We start from the raw sequence: 13,611 nt of genomic DNA, 5'->3' as shown, positions 1-13,611 counted from the left end.
CAAAGAACCTCTTGGTAAGAATTTGTAGAAAGCTGATGTTTAGTCTTCCCTTCTTCCTTCAAACTCTTTAACTCGTTCTTAAACTTCTTTGTGTATGAGTCCGTCGGGTAAAAAGAAAGTTTTTGTATGTTTGTACGTTTTTTGTTCTATCAAAGACATAAAGATTCTTAATAATTTAAGAAGGAATGAATCTATTATTATTAGAAAAGCAGACCAGGGTTACACTTTAGTGGTAATGGACACCAAGGACTACGATTCAAAATTAAACGCTTTACTGAAAGATGAAAAAACGTACAAAAAACTTTCTTTTGACCCGACAGACTCATACACAAAGAAATTTAAGAACGAGTTAAAGAGTTTGAAGGAAGAAGGGAAGATTACATATCAAATTTTCTACAAATTCTTACCAAGAGGTTCTTTGTGCCCTAAATTATATGGACTTCCAAAGATACATAAGCCAAATCTGCTATTACGACCAATTGTTGCGAGTACAAAGTCACCAACAAGTGCTCTGAGTAAGTGGCTAGTGGCATTGTGTAAACCACTCATGTCTACACAGATTTCTTACATTAAAAATTCGTCAGAACTTTAAAAAAAACTAAAAGAAGTGGAGTTTTCTTCAAATTCTATAATTTCAAGTTTCGACATAGTCTCAATGTATACGAGTATTGATGTAAATGCCGCAGAAATTCTTCTTGAAGGAAAGATACTAAGAAATTTGGACTTAATTAGTGGTGAAACAGTTTTGGAAGTCGGTGTAATTATGAATTTAGTTAGGTTGTGCAACATGTTCTCTTATTTTCTTCAATTCAGAGGTTTTTTTTTCGAACAAGTAAATGGTTTACCCATGGGGGCCCTTTTAAGTCCTTTATTAGCAAATTGTTTTGTAGAAAATATTGAAACAATAGCGTTAGTTTCATACTTTTTAAATTATAAGTATTGGGGGAGATATATGGATTACATAAGTTCTGTATGGAATTATGGGGTGGAGGAATTAAAAAGTTTTTTAGAACATCTTAATTTTTGGGTAGGTGATTTAAAATTTACAATAGAATAAGAAGAGGATAATTTCCATTTCTGGACGTCCTTCTTTAAAAAAAATTAAAATAGTCTGGATTTTAAGATTTACAGAAAACCTACTAACAATAACAGATTTTTGTCGTTTTTCTCCGGTCATGCTCCCCAAGTAAAAATTGGTTTAATCATATCCTTAACTGACCGCATTTTTAGAATTTGTTCTCCAAAATTCATTGAGGAGGAATTATTGTTGTTAAAAGAGATTTTAACAATTAACCATTATCCGGGTTGGTTAATTGACCAGACTTTTTCGAAAAGAAGGAAAAAATTTCTTGAATTTTCTGACGATATTCTGGAAACAACAGAAAAGAAAGATATTTTTTGTTCTGTACCATATGTTCCAGGTTTGAGTGAAAAACTTAAAATAATTTTACAAAATAATGGCTTAAAGGTAGCTTTAAGAGGTAGTAATACTTTGGCTAGTTTTTTAAATTCTGGAAAGGATCGGACATCCGTAGAGCAACAAAGTGGGGTTTATAAAATCCCATATAATTGTGGAAGCTCTTATGTGGGACGTACTAACCAGAATTTAAAAATGAGATTGCTACAACATCATAATTCTATTTCATCGTCTTTAAAGCAAAATACCAAACCTGAAGATTTCACGTCGGCCCTCTTGGAACATATCTTTAATTTTCCAAATCATTTTATTTTGTTTGAAATTGTTTCTTTGATTTCTAGGGACCAAGGTTTATAGCAAATTTTTAGGGAAACAATCGAAATTAAAAAAAAAATATTCAAGAATAATTCCATAAACAGAGATACAGGTGAATTTGGATTGAACTCAATTTATGATAATTTACTGAGGTCAAATAAAGTAAATATCACCTCACCTAAGAGCTATGACCTCTGTCCGCGTAAGTTTTAATCGAATGATTATGAGAAAAAATTTAAGGAAACAATCGAAATTAAAAAAAAAATATTCAAGAATAATTCCATAAACAGAGATACAGGTGAATTTGGATTGAACTCAATTTATGATAATTTACTGAGGTCAAATAAAGTAAATATCACCTCACCTAAGAGCTATGGCCTCTGTCCGCGTAATATGTCAGATAATTATAATGAACCGGAACCGAAAAGGTCAAAGAAATTTGCCTCCGCTGTTGCATTGAAAAAAATAAGAGCAATAATCTATATGTAATTAGTTTATTAGGTATAAATTTTGTTTATTTTTATTCATGTCTTTTAGTTTTACTGCTGATGATGAACACTGTATATGTGTTCGAAATATCCAGTAAAATAATTTTATATCTATTCACTGTCAATAGAAAGGTTTCATCCTTATTTTGAACTGTTTTACTTTCGTAATGGAAAGGCAGTGTGGTCTTCGAAGTTATCTATATTGGGAGGAGGGGTTGAGAAGAGGGGGCTGTGTGGTGGAAACTTTCTATGGAGGAGTTTCCTCTGGAGGAAGAAGATTTCCATGAAGGGGCGCAGCATTTTCTAGCGTTATTTAAAAAAAAAGAAAAAATAAATATGAAAAAGTTTTTTCAGCTAGAAGTAAGGGGCAGCATTAAAACTTAAAACGAACAGAAATTATTATGTATATGAGGGGCTCACCTCCTCGTAATACCTCGCTCTTTACGCTAAAGTGTTTTTAGTAATTTCAACTATTTATTCTACGACTTTTGTGATTCAGCGGCCATTCCTAATGAACTGGGACAAAATTTAAGCTTTAGTGTAAAGAGCGAAGTACTGACGAGGGTCTTTACCCATATGTAATAAAAACATGAGAATAGAAAATTTCGTTACGTAAGCTAATTTATTAGTTACGTATATCTTTTACTAATAAAAACATTCGTAAAAAATTAAAAGTTCTAGTATCCTTTTTTAGTAACCGAAAAATCGGAGGGCAACTAGGCTTCCTCCCCCGCTCTTTTTTTCTCAAAATCATTCGACCAAAACTATGAGAAAGCCATTTAGCTAAAAAAAATAAATATGCAATTTTTTTTAATTATTCCTCTGCGGAGAGCCAAAATCAAAACATGTTTTGATTTTGAAGTTTTCAGTTAAAGTTTTTTAACTGAAAGTAAGGAGCGACGTTAAAACTAGAAACGAACACCAACGCACCGGTTTCATTACTTCGAATATGAAAAGGGCTGCTTCCTCATCAACGCCCCGCTCTTTACGCTCTTTTACGCTAAAGTTTTTTACTGTTTTAAAAAGAAGAGTTAGTAGAAAGAGTCAAATTTTAGCGTAAAGAGCTAAATCTTTGTGAAAATTTAGCAAATTCTGTTAAAATTTAGCAAATTTAGCACAAAGCAAATCTTTTTGCTAAAGTTTGACACTTTCTCTCAACTCTACTTTTTAAAACAGTAAGAACTTTAGCGTAAACAGCAGGGTGTTGAAGAGGGAGCAGTCTCTTTCATATACGGGGTAATTTCTGTTCGTTTTAAGTTTTAATGTCGCTCTTTACTTTCAGTTTAAAAAAAGTTTCTTTATTTAATTTCTGAACGTTTTTTAGTTAATCCATGTGTTGATTTCGGCTCTCCGCAGATGAAAAATTAAAGCGAAATTTGCATGTTTATATATTTGGCTAAATGGATTTCCCATAGTTTTAATCGGATGATTATGAGAAAAAAGGAAGGGAGAGGAGGCCCAGTTGCCTCCAATTTTTGGGTACTTAAAAAGGCAACTTGAACTTCTAATTTCTTACGAACGTTTTCATTGGTAAAAGATATATGTAACTTACGAATTAGCATACGTAAAAAACTTCTATATTCGTATGTCTTTATTACGTATATGAGAGGGTTCGTCCACTCGTCAATACCACGCTCTTTACACTAAAGCGTAAATTTTGTCCCCTGAATCACAAAGGCCGTAGAATAAATAGTTGAAATTACTAAAAATACTTTAGCGTAAGGAGTGAGTTATTAGGAGGAGGTAAACCCATTATATACGTAATATTGTCTGTTCGTTTTAAGATTTAATGCTACTCCTTACTTTAGTTGAAAAAACTTTTTCATATTTATTTGTTCATTATTTTTTAAAATAATGCTAGAAAATGCTGCGCCACCTTCATGGAAATCGTCTTCCCCCAGGGGAAATTCCTCCATGGAAAGTTTCCACCACATAACCCCTCTTCTCAACCCCTCCTCTCAACCAGAAAATCCCCCTGAAAACGTCTGTACACTTCCCAATAACCATTATTGAAGAAGTTTTAAGTTGAAGAGAACCATATTGTAGAAGTTTCAAGCTCGTATCTGCAAAAGTGTGGAATTTTGCATTTTTTGCTAGAAGACAAATCACGGATGAGTGTTTATTTGTTTTTTTTTTTTGTTTTTCTCCAGGGGTGATCGTATCGACTCAGTGGTCCTAGAATGTCGCGAGAGGTCTCATTTTAACCGAAATTAAAAGTTCTAGTGCCCTTTTAAGTGACCAAAAAATTGGAGGGCCCCTAGGCCCCCTCCCACGCTCATTTCCCCCCAAAGTCACCGGATCAAAATTCTGAGATAGCCATTTTATTCAGGGTAGTCAAAAATACTTAAAACTATGTCTTTGGGGACGACTTACTCCCTCGCAGTCCCCGGGGGAGGGGCTGTAAGTTACAAACTTTGACCTATGTTTACATATAGTAATGGTTCCTGGGAAATGTACAGACGTTTCAGGGGGATTTTTTGGGGTTTAGGGGCGAGAGTTGAGGGAGGGATATTTCCACGGAGGAACTTCTCAGGAGAAACAGAATTTCAATGAAGGAGGCGCAGGATTTTCTAGCATTATTTGAAAAACAATGACAAAACAAACGTGAAAAGTTTTTTCTACTGATAGTAAGGAACAGCATCAAAACTTGAAACGAACAGAAATTATTACGCAAATGAGGGGTTTAGCTCCTCGTAATACCTCACTCTTTACCCTAAAGTATTTTTAGTAATTTCAAATATTTATTTTGCGGCCTTTGTGATTCAGAGGTCATTCTTAGGGAATTGGTACACAATTTAAGCTTTAGCGTAAAGAGCGATGTATCGACGAGGGTGAACCCCCTCATATACGCAAGGAAAACATACGAATATAGAAGTTCGTTACGTAAGTTAATTCGTAAGTTATGTATATTATTTACTGATGAAAACGTTCGTAAAAACTTAAAAAGTTCTAGTTGACTTTTTAAGTAATCGAAAGATTGGAGGGCAACTAGGCCTCCTCCCTCTCTCCTTTTTTCTCAAATCTTCCGATTAAAAATATGAGAAAGCCATTTAGCGAAAAAAAAAAAAAATCAATCTGCAAATTTCGTTTTAATGTCTAACTATGTCTATGTCCTATGTCTTTTGCCAGATTCAGATCACGGGTGCGTGTTTATTTGTTTGTTTGTTGTTTTTTTTTTCCAGGGGTGATCGTATCGACCCAATGGTACTAGAATCTTGCGAGAGGGCTCATTCTAACTGAAATAAAAAGTTCTAGTGCCCTTTTTAACTGACCAAAAAGAAGTTCGTTACGTAAGTTAATTCGTAAGCTACGTATATTTTTTACTGATGAAAACGTTCGTAAAAATTAAAAACTTCTAGCCTTTTTAAGTAATCGACAGATTGGAGGGCAACTAGGCCTCCTCCCTCTCTCCTTTTTCTCAAAATCTTCCGATTAAAACTATTAGAAAGCTATTTAGCGAAAAAAAAATTAATATGCAAATTTCGTTTTAATGTATAACTATTTCTATGTCCTATGTCGAGGTTCTATGTCTTTTGCCAAAAGGCAGATCACGGGTGCGTGTTTATTTGTTTGTTTGTTTTTATGGCACTTGGTATTAACCAAGTGACATATAGCAATCGCCAATTCTGTCGGTCCCGGTTTTGCTACTTTAGGCACTTCCAGGTAAGCTAGGACGATGAAATTTGGCAAGCGTATCAGGAACCGGACCAGATTAAATTAAAAATAGTCGTTATCCCGATTTGACCATCTAGGGGGGGGGAGTGGGCGCCGGTTAATTCGGAAAAAATAGAAAAAATGAGGTATTTTTAACTTGCGAACGGGTGATCGGATCTCAATGAAATTTGATGTTTAGAAGGATATCGTGTCTCAGAGCTCTTATTTTAAATCCCGACCGGATCTGGTGACATTTGGGGGGAGTTGGGAGGGGGAAACCTAAAACTTGGAAAACACTTAGAGTGGAGGTATTGGGATGAAACTTGGTGGGAAAAATAAGCACAAGTCCTAGATACATGATTGACATAACCGGAACGAACCCGCTCTTTTTGGGGTATTTGGGGGAGGGGTTAATTCTGAAAAATTACAAAAAATGAGGTATTTTTAACTTACGAACGGGTGATCGGATCTCAATGAAATTTGATATTTAGAAGGATATCGTGTCTCAGAGCTCTTATTTAAAATCCTGACCGGATCTGGTGACATTGGAGGAAGTTTCTGGGGACCTAAAATCATGAAATCGCTTAGATTAGAGGGATCGGGATGAAACTTGCTGGCAAAATAAGCAGAAGTCTTAAAAACGTGATTTAAATAATCGGAACGGATTCGCTCTATTGGGGGGGGGGACGGTTTAATTCTGAAAAATAAGAAAAAATCACGTATTTTTAACTTACGAAGGAGTGATCGGATCTTCATGAAACTTCATATTTAGAAGATCCTCGTAACTCAGATCTCTTATTTTAAATCTCAACCGGATCAAGCGTAATTGGGGGGGGGGGGGCAGTCGGGGGGACCGGAAATCTTAGAAAATACTTAAAGCGGTGAGATCAGGATGAAACTGGATGGGAAGAATAGAAACCTGTCTAAGATACGTGACTGACATAATCGGACCGGATCTTCTCTCTTTGGTGGAATGGGGGGGGGGTAATTTTGAAAATTGAGGTATTTGTAACTTATGAAAGGGTGACCAGATCTTAATGAAATTTGATATTTAGAAGGATCTTGTGCTGTAAAGTTCTAATTTTAAATTCCGACCAGATCCTGTGACATTGGGGGGAGTTGGAAGGGGAAACCAGAATTCTTGGAAAACGTGATAACTGGGGTATTTTTATCTTATGAATAGATGATCGGATCTTAATGAAATTTGATTTTTAGAAGGAATCCATGTCTCAGAGCTCTTATTTCAAATTCTGACCAGATCTTTTGACATTGGGGGGAGTTGGAGGGGGAAATCTTGGAAAAACACTTGGAGTGGAGGAATCGGGATGAAGCTTGGTGGATAGTATAAACAAATGTCCTTCATACGTGATTGACAGAATCGTACTGGATTCGCGCTCTTTGGAGGAGTTGGGGGGAAGGGTTCAGCGATTTGGCGAGTTTGGTGCTTCCGGACGTGCTAGGACGATGGAAATTGGTAGGCGTGTTAGGCAGCTGCACAATTTGACTTGATAAAGTCGTTTTCCCAGATTCGACCATCTGGGGGGCTAGAGGGAGAGGAAAAATTAGAAAAAATTTAGGTATTTATAACTTACGAGTGGGTGATCGGATCTTAATGAATTTTGATATTTAGAAGGACATCGTGACTCAGAGCTCTTATTTTAAATCCTGACCGGCATTAAGCCTCTTATTTGAATTTTCATAGAATTGATTCATAGAACTGATTCATAGAATTTTGTTAGAGCTCATACCATATGATTTCTTGGCTCTTAGCTCTTCTCGCCTCGTCACAAGTGCCATATGAGCTCTTAGCTCTTGTTTTTGTTGTTTTCCCCAGGGGTGATCGTATCGACCCAGTGGTCCTAGAATCTTGCGAGAGGGCTCATTCTAACGGAAATAAAAAGTTCTAGTGCCCTTTTTAACTGACCAAAAAAAATTGAGGGCACCTAGGCCCCCTACAACGCTAATTATTTTCCCAGAGTCACCGGATCAAAATTCTGAGATATCCATTTTATTCAACTATGTCTTTGATACGACTTACTTCTCCACAGTCCCCATGGGAGGGGCTACAATTTACAAACTTTGACCAGTGCTTACATATAGTAATGGTTATTTGGAAGTATACAGACGTTTTCAAGAAATTTTAGGTTGGGGGAGGGGGTTGAGAAGAGGGGGACATGTTTTGGAACTTTCCTTGGAGGATTTTGTCATGAGAGAAGAAAATTTTCATGAAGGGAGTGCAAGATTTTCTAGTATTATTTAAAAAAAAAAAATGAAACAACAAATCTGAAAAAGTTTTTTCAACTGAAAGTAAGGAGAATACCTCGCTCTTTATGCTAAAGTATTTTTAGTAACTTCAACTATTTATTCTACGGCTTTTGTGATTCAGGGATCATTCTTAAGAAATTGGGACAAAATTTAAGCTTTAGTGTAAAGAGCGAGGTACTGACGAGGGGTTGAAACCCTCATATACGTAATAAAAACATGAGAATACAGAAGTTCGTTACGTAAGCTATTTTGTAACTTACTTATATCTTTTAATAATAATAGCATTCGTAAAAAATTTAAAGTTCTAGTTGCCTTTTTAAGTAGCCAAAAAACAGAGAGCAACTAGGCCTCCTCCCCCGCTCCTTTTTTCTCAAAATTATTCGATCAAAACTATGAGAAAGCCATTTAGCCAGAAAAAAATATGAAAATTTTGTTTTAATTATTCATCTGCGGAGAGCCAAAATCAAAACATGCATTGATTCAAAACGTTCAGAAATTAAATAAAAAAAACAAGTTTTTTTGACGGAAAGTAAGGAGCGACATTAAAACTTAAAATGAACAGAAATTACTTCGTATATGAAAGGAGCTGCTTCCTCATCAACGCCCCACTCTTTACGCTAAAGTTTTTTGCTGTTTTAAAAAATAGAGTTAAGAGAAAGAGTCAAACTTTAGCGTATTAGATTATCACACTATATATTAGTGTGGGACATAAAAGGAAATGTAATGAGCCCCTTCTTTTCTCGTTTTCTACATTAAAAACGAGCATAGATTAATCAAAAAAGGGTTATCTGCTCAAAGTAAAGAACAAAGTAGAAACTTATGACGAGCAACAGTTTCAAAGCTATTGAAAATTATTTCTCCAAATCATTTTTTTGGGGGGCGGAGAAAAACTCCCCTCCCCCCACAAAAAAACGGATGCCATATGTAGTGTAGTTTAAACAAGCTTTCGAGTGCATCAAGGTGAATGTTGTATATGCTCGGCTTTTCTAAGCCAGTTTCGGAAATAATTTCGCAGTACCTACTTGCAATGTTAAAAATTTATATATAATGTTGCACTGCCATCTTAACCAAATTAAAAACTACATCTGTTCTATCACCATTGTCAAAACTTTACACAGAAAATTTATTATAAACACACTATGAAAAAAAAGTTGTTTGTATAGGCTACAGTGCTTTGTCCTTTTCTTTTCTTCGTCACCATCATTTCAGTGGGACATTATAGAGAACTGTTTAATTGCTCATTTAGATGCTATTTCTTATATTTAATCGACTTTTATTTTAAATTAGACTTGATATAGCCGTCATAAAGTACCAAATGGTGCCCTGAAAGCGCCCTTTCGGTGACGTTCCTTGAATTGAAAGGCTGGGCGGGCTGGGCTGGTATCTTTTGATACCAAAAGGTACATCATAAGAATCGGATTTTCATGCTGATTTTAAATATATAACTTTCATTAAGTTTAGTTTTACCCATCAAAAGTTACGATCCTGAGAAAATTTGCCTATTTCGGAAAATAGGGAGAAACACCCCCTAAAAGTCATAGAATCTTAACGAAAATCACACCATCAGATTCAGCGCATTAGAGAACCCCGTTGAAGAAGTTCCAAGCTCCTATGTACAAAAATGTAGAATTTTTTATTTTTGCCAGAAAACAGATCACAGATGCGTGTTTATTTGTTTGTTTGTTTTGTTTTCCCAGGGGTGATCGTATCGACCCAGTGGTCCTAGAACGTCGCGAGAGGGCTCAATCTTTCAGAGATTAAAAGTTCTAGTGTCCTTTTTAAGTGACCAATAAAATTGAAGGGAACCTAAGCCCCCTCACACACTCATTTTTTCCCAAAGCCACCGGATCAAAATTCTGAGATAGCTATTTTATTCAACATAATCAAAAAATTTAATAACTATGTCTTTGGGGATGCTCACTCCCCCACAGTCCCCGTGGGAGGGGCTGCAAGTTGCAAACTTTGACCAGTGTCTACATATAGTAATAGTTATAGGGAAGTGTACGGACGTTTTCAGGTGTTTTTTTGGTGGTGGTGGAGGGGGGTAGTTGAGAGGAGGCCGTTACTTGGCAGGATCTTTCCTTGGAGGAATTTGTCATGGGGGAGGAGAATTTCCATGAAGGGGGTGCAGAATTTTCTAGCATTATTTAAAAGCAATGAAAAATAGATATGAAAGAGTTTTCTCAACTGAAAGCAAGGAGCGGTATTAAAACTTAAGAAAGAACAGAAAGTGTTACGCATATGAGGGTTTCACCTCCTCTTAATGCCTCATTCTTTACGCTAAAATATTCTTAGTAATTTTAACTGTTTATTCTACGGCCTTTGTGATTCAGGGGTCATTCTTAAGGAATTGGGGCAAAATTTAAGCTTCAGTGTAAAGAGCGAGGTGATGACGAGGGGGTGAAGCCCCTTATATACGTAAGAAAAACATAAGACTATTGAAGTTCATTACGTAAGTTAACTCGTAAGTTACGTATATTTTTCACTAATAAGAATGTTCGTAAAAATTAAAAGTTCTAGTTGCCTTTCTAAGTAACCCAAAAATTGGAGGGCAACTAGGCCTCCTCCCCCGCTCCTTTTTTTCAAATTGTCCTGTACAAACTATGAGAAAGCCATTTAACCAAAAAAATAATAATATGCTAATTTCTTTTTAATTGTTCGTGTGCGGAGAGCCAAAAGTAAAACATGCGTTAATTTAAAAACGTTAAGAAATTAAGTAAAAAAAAACAAGTTTTTTTTACTGAAAGTAAGGAGCAAAATTAAAACTTAAAACGACCAGGAATTACTCCGTACATGAAAGGGGTTACTCCATCCTCAGGGCCCTGCTCTTTACGCTAAAGTTTTTTACTGTTTTAAAAAGTAGGGTTGAGAAAAAGAGTCAAACTTTAGTGTAAAGAGCAGGGCGCTGAGAAGAGAGTAGCCAACTTCATGTATGGAGTAATTTCTGTTCGTTTTAAGTTTTAATGTTGCTGCTTACTTTCAGTTAAAAAACTTATTTTTTTATTTAATTACAATAGAAAGAAGAAAAAAGGGTTTCGAACAAGGAAAAAACTCTGAAAAAAAATACCCTGGAAAATACCTCCCAACTTTAACCTCTGAGGAAATTCTCCCCCATGAAAAATATCTTTTGCAAATTCTCCACGTTAAAAATTTTGACCGGACTTTCTAATTTAAAGTTATTCGAAATATAAAGTTGGAATTCTTTATCTCACCCATTGGGTGTTGTTTGATTAAGAATATTAATCATGCAGTTGCAATTCTTGGCATTATTACGACAGAAACTTTGCATTAATTAAAACTTGCCAGGGAAGTCAATCGGAAAGAAAAAATTGACACCTAGAGTTTGAAAGTTACCTTCCTCTTTGTATCTATGTTTTAAAGATGGAATCTAGAAGAATCAAAAAAAAGCTTTTTTTGTATTTTCTGGGGGGGGGGTACACAAAATATATTTTTTTCGCCTCAAATTCTTGTCATAAGTATAGTCTTATAGCGTCGCATAATAAATGTTATAACAATTGAAAAAGATTATTGGCTGGTACCGCGTGTCTGCACAGTGAAAATTTCTAAATTATGGGAAGAATATAAATATTTTGTTCAAACTCACTTTATTCTACTCGCAGCAGAAATTTCTTTTAGATGCTGGTGCAAAGGTAAATATTTTCATAATTAGCTCCGGCAATGCGCGTAATACAACTAATTTCACGAAAAATTACATTTATGGAATTCCTTCTTTTTGAGTTGGCCAAATAAACATTTAGAAAAGCAAAAATAGAGAGAACTAAGTATAGTATTAAATGTAGAGGCAGTTTGTATATTTATGGCCAAGTGTGTGAATCCAAACATGTAGAATATGACGTTATAAGTGGATATTTGGCTCCTTTTTTCGACAAACCCAGGATAAAACATTACACCCTTTCCTAATGATAAACATTATATGTAAAACAAGAGCTAAGAGGTCACATGGCACTTGTGACCAGGTCGGAAGAGCCAAGAGCCACTAGCTCATATGGTATGAGCTCTAGATAATTGTAAGAATCAATAGATTGCTTTAGAAGGAAAATCAGAGTCTTAATGCCGGCCAGGATATAAAATAAGAGCTTTGAGTCACGAGGTCTTTCTAAATATCAAAGTTCATTAAGATCTGATCAACCACTTATAAGTTAAAAATACCTCAATTTTTCTAATTTTTTCTCTCCCTTCAGCCCCCCAGATGGCCGAATCGGAGAAAAGACTTTATCAAGTCAATTTGTTCTGCTCCCTGAAACGTCTACCAATTTCATCTTCCTATCACGTCCAGAAGCACCAAACTCGCCAATGCACTGAACCCCAACCCCTAATTCCCCCAAAGAGAGTGGATCCAGTCCGGTTATGTCAATCACGAATCTACGACATTTATAAGCGTTTTCCAAGATTTCCAGTTTCCTCCTCCAACTCCCCCCAAGATCAACAGATCTGGTCGCGATTTAAAATAAGAGCTCTGAGACATGAGCTCCTTCTAAATACCAAATTTCACTAAGATCCGGTCACCCGTTCTTAAGTTAAAAATCCCACATTTTTTCTAATTTTCCCAAATTAACAACCCCCAGCTCCCTCAAAGAGAACGAATCCGTTCCAATTATGTCAACCTCGTATCTATAATTTGCGTTTATTCTTCCCATCAAGTTTCATCCCAATCTCTCCACTCTAAGTGTTTTCCAAGACTTTCGGTTTAGAAAGATTTCTGTTTCCCCTCCAACCCTATATGTCCCCGGATCAAATTCGAATTGAAAATGGAGCATCTGAGAGACATAAGATGATTCTGTATACTAAGCTTCATTAAGATCCGATCACCCATTCGTAAGATACCTCGATGTTCATGTTCTCCAATAATTCCGGTTTCCCCCTCAAACTCCTCCCAATGTTACCGGATCTGGTCAGGATTTAGAGTGAAAGTTCTAAAGAACGAGTTCCTTCTAAATATCAAATTTAATTAAGATCTGATCACCCGTTCGTAAGTTAGAAATACCTCATTTTTTCTAATTTTTCCGAATTACTCCCTCCTCCGACTCCACGAAAGAGAGCGGATCCAGTCTGGTTATTTCAGTCGCGTATCTTGGACTTGTGCTTATTCTTCCCACCAAGTTTCATCCTAATCTCTCCGCTTTGAGCGTTTTCCAAGATTTCCCCCCCCCAATGACAAAGGATCCGGTCGGGATTTAAAATAAGAGATCTGAGTTAAGAGGTCCTTTTAAATATGAAATTTCCTAAAGATCCGATCATTCCTTCTTAAGTTAATAATACCTCAGTTTTTGTAATTTTTTAGAATTAACCCTCCCCCCAACTCCCCCAAAGAGAGTGGATCTGTTCCGGTTATATCAATCACGTATCTAGGGCCTGTGATTATTTTTCTCACCGAGTTTCATCCCGATCCCTCCACTCTAAGCGTTTTTCTAGATTTTAGGTTTCCCCCCACCCAACTCCCCCAAATGTCAA

Source organism: Artemia franciscana, chromosome 8 (genome assembly GCF_032884065.1).
Source record: "Artemia franciscana chromosome 8, ASM3288406v1, whole genome shotgun sequence".
NCBI classification, from domain to species: domain Eukaryota; kingdom Metazoa; phylum Arthropoda; class Branchiopoda; order Anostraca; family Artemiidae; genus Artemia; species Artemia franciscana.
Note: the sequence above shows the minus strand (reverse complement) of the source record.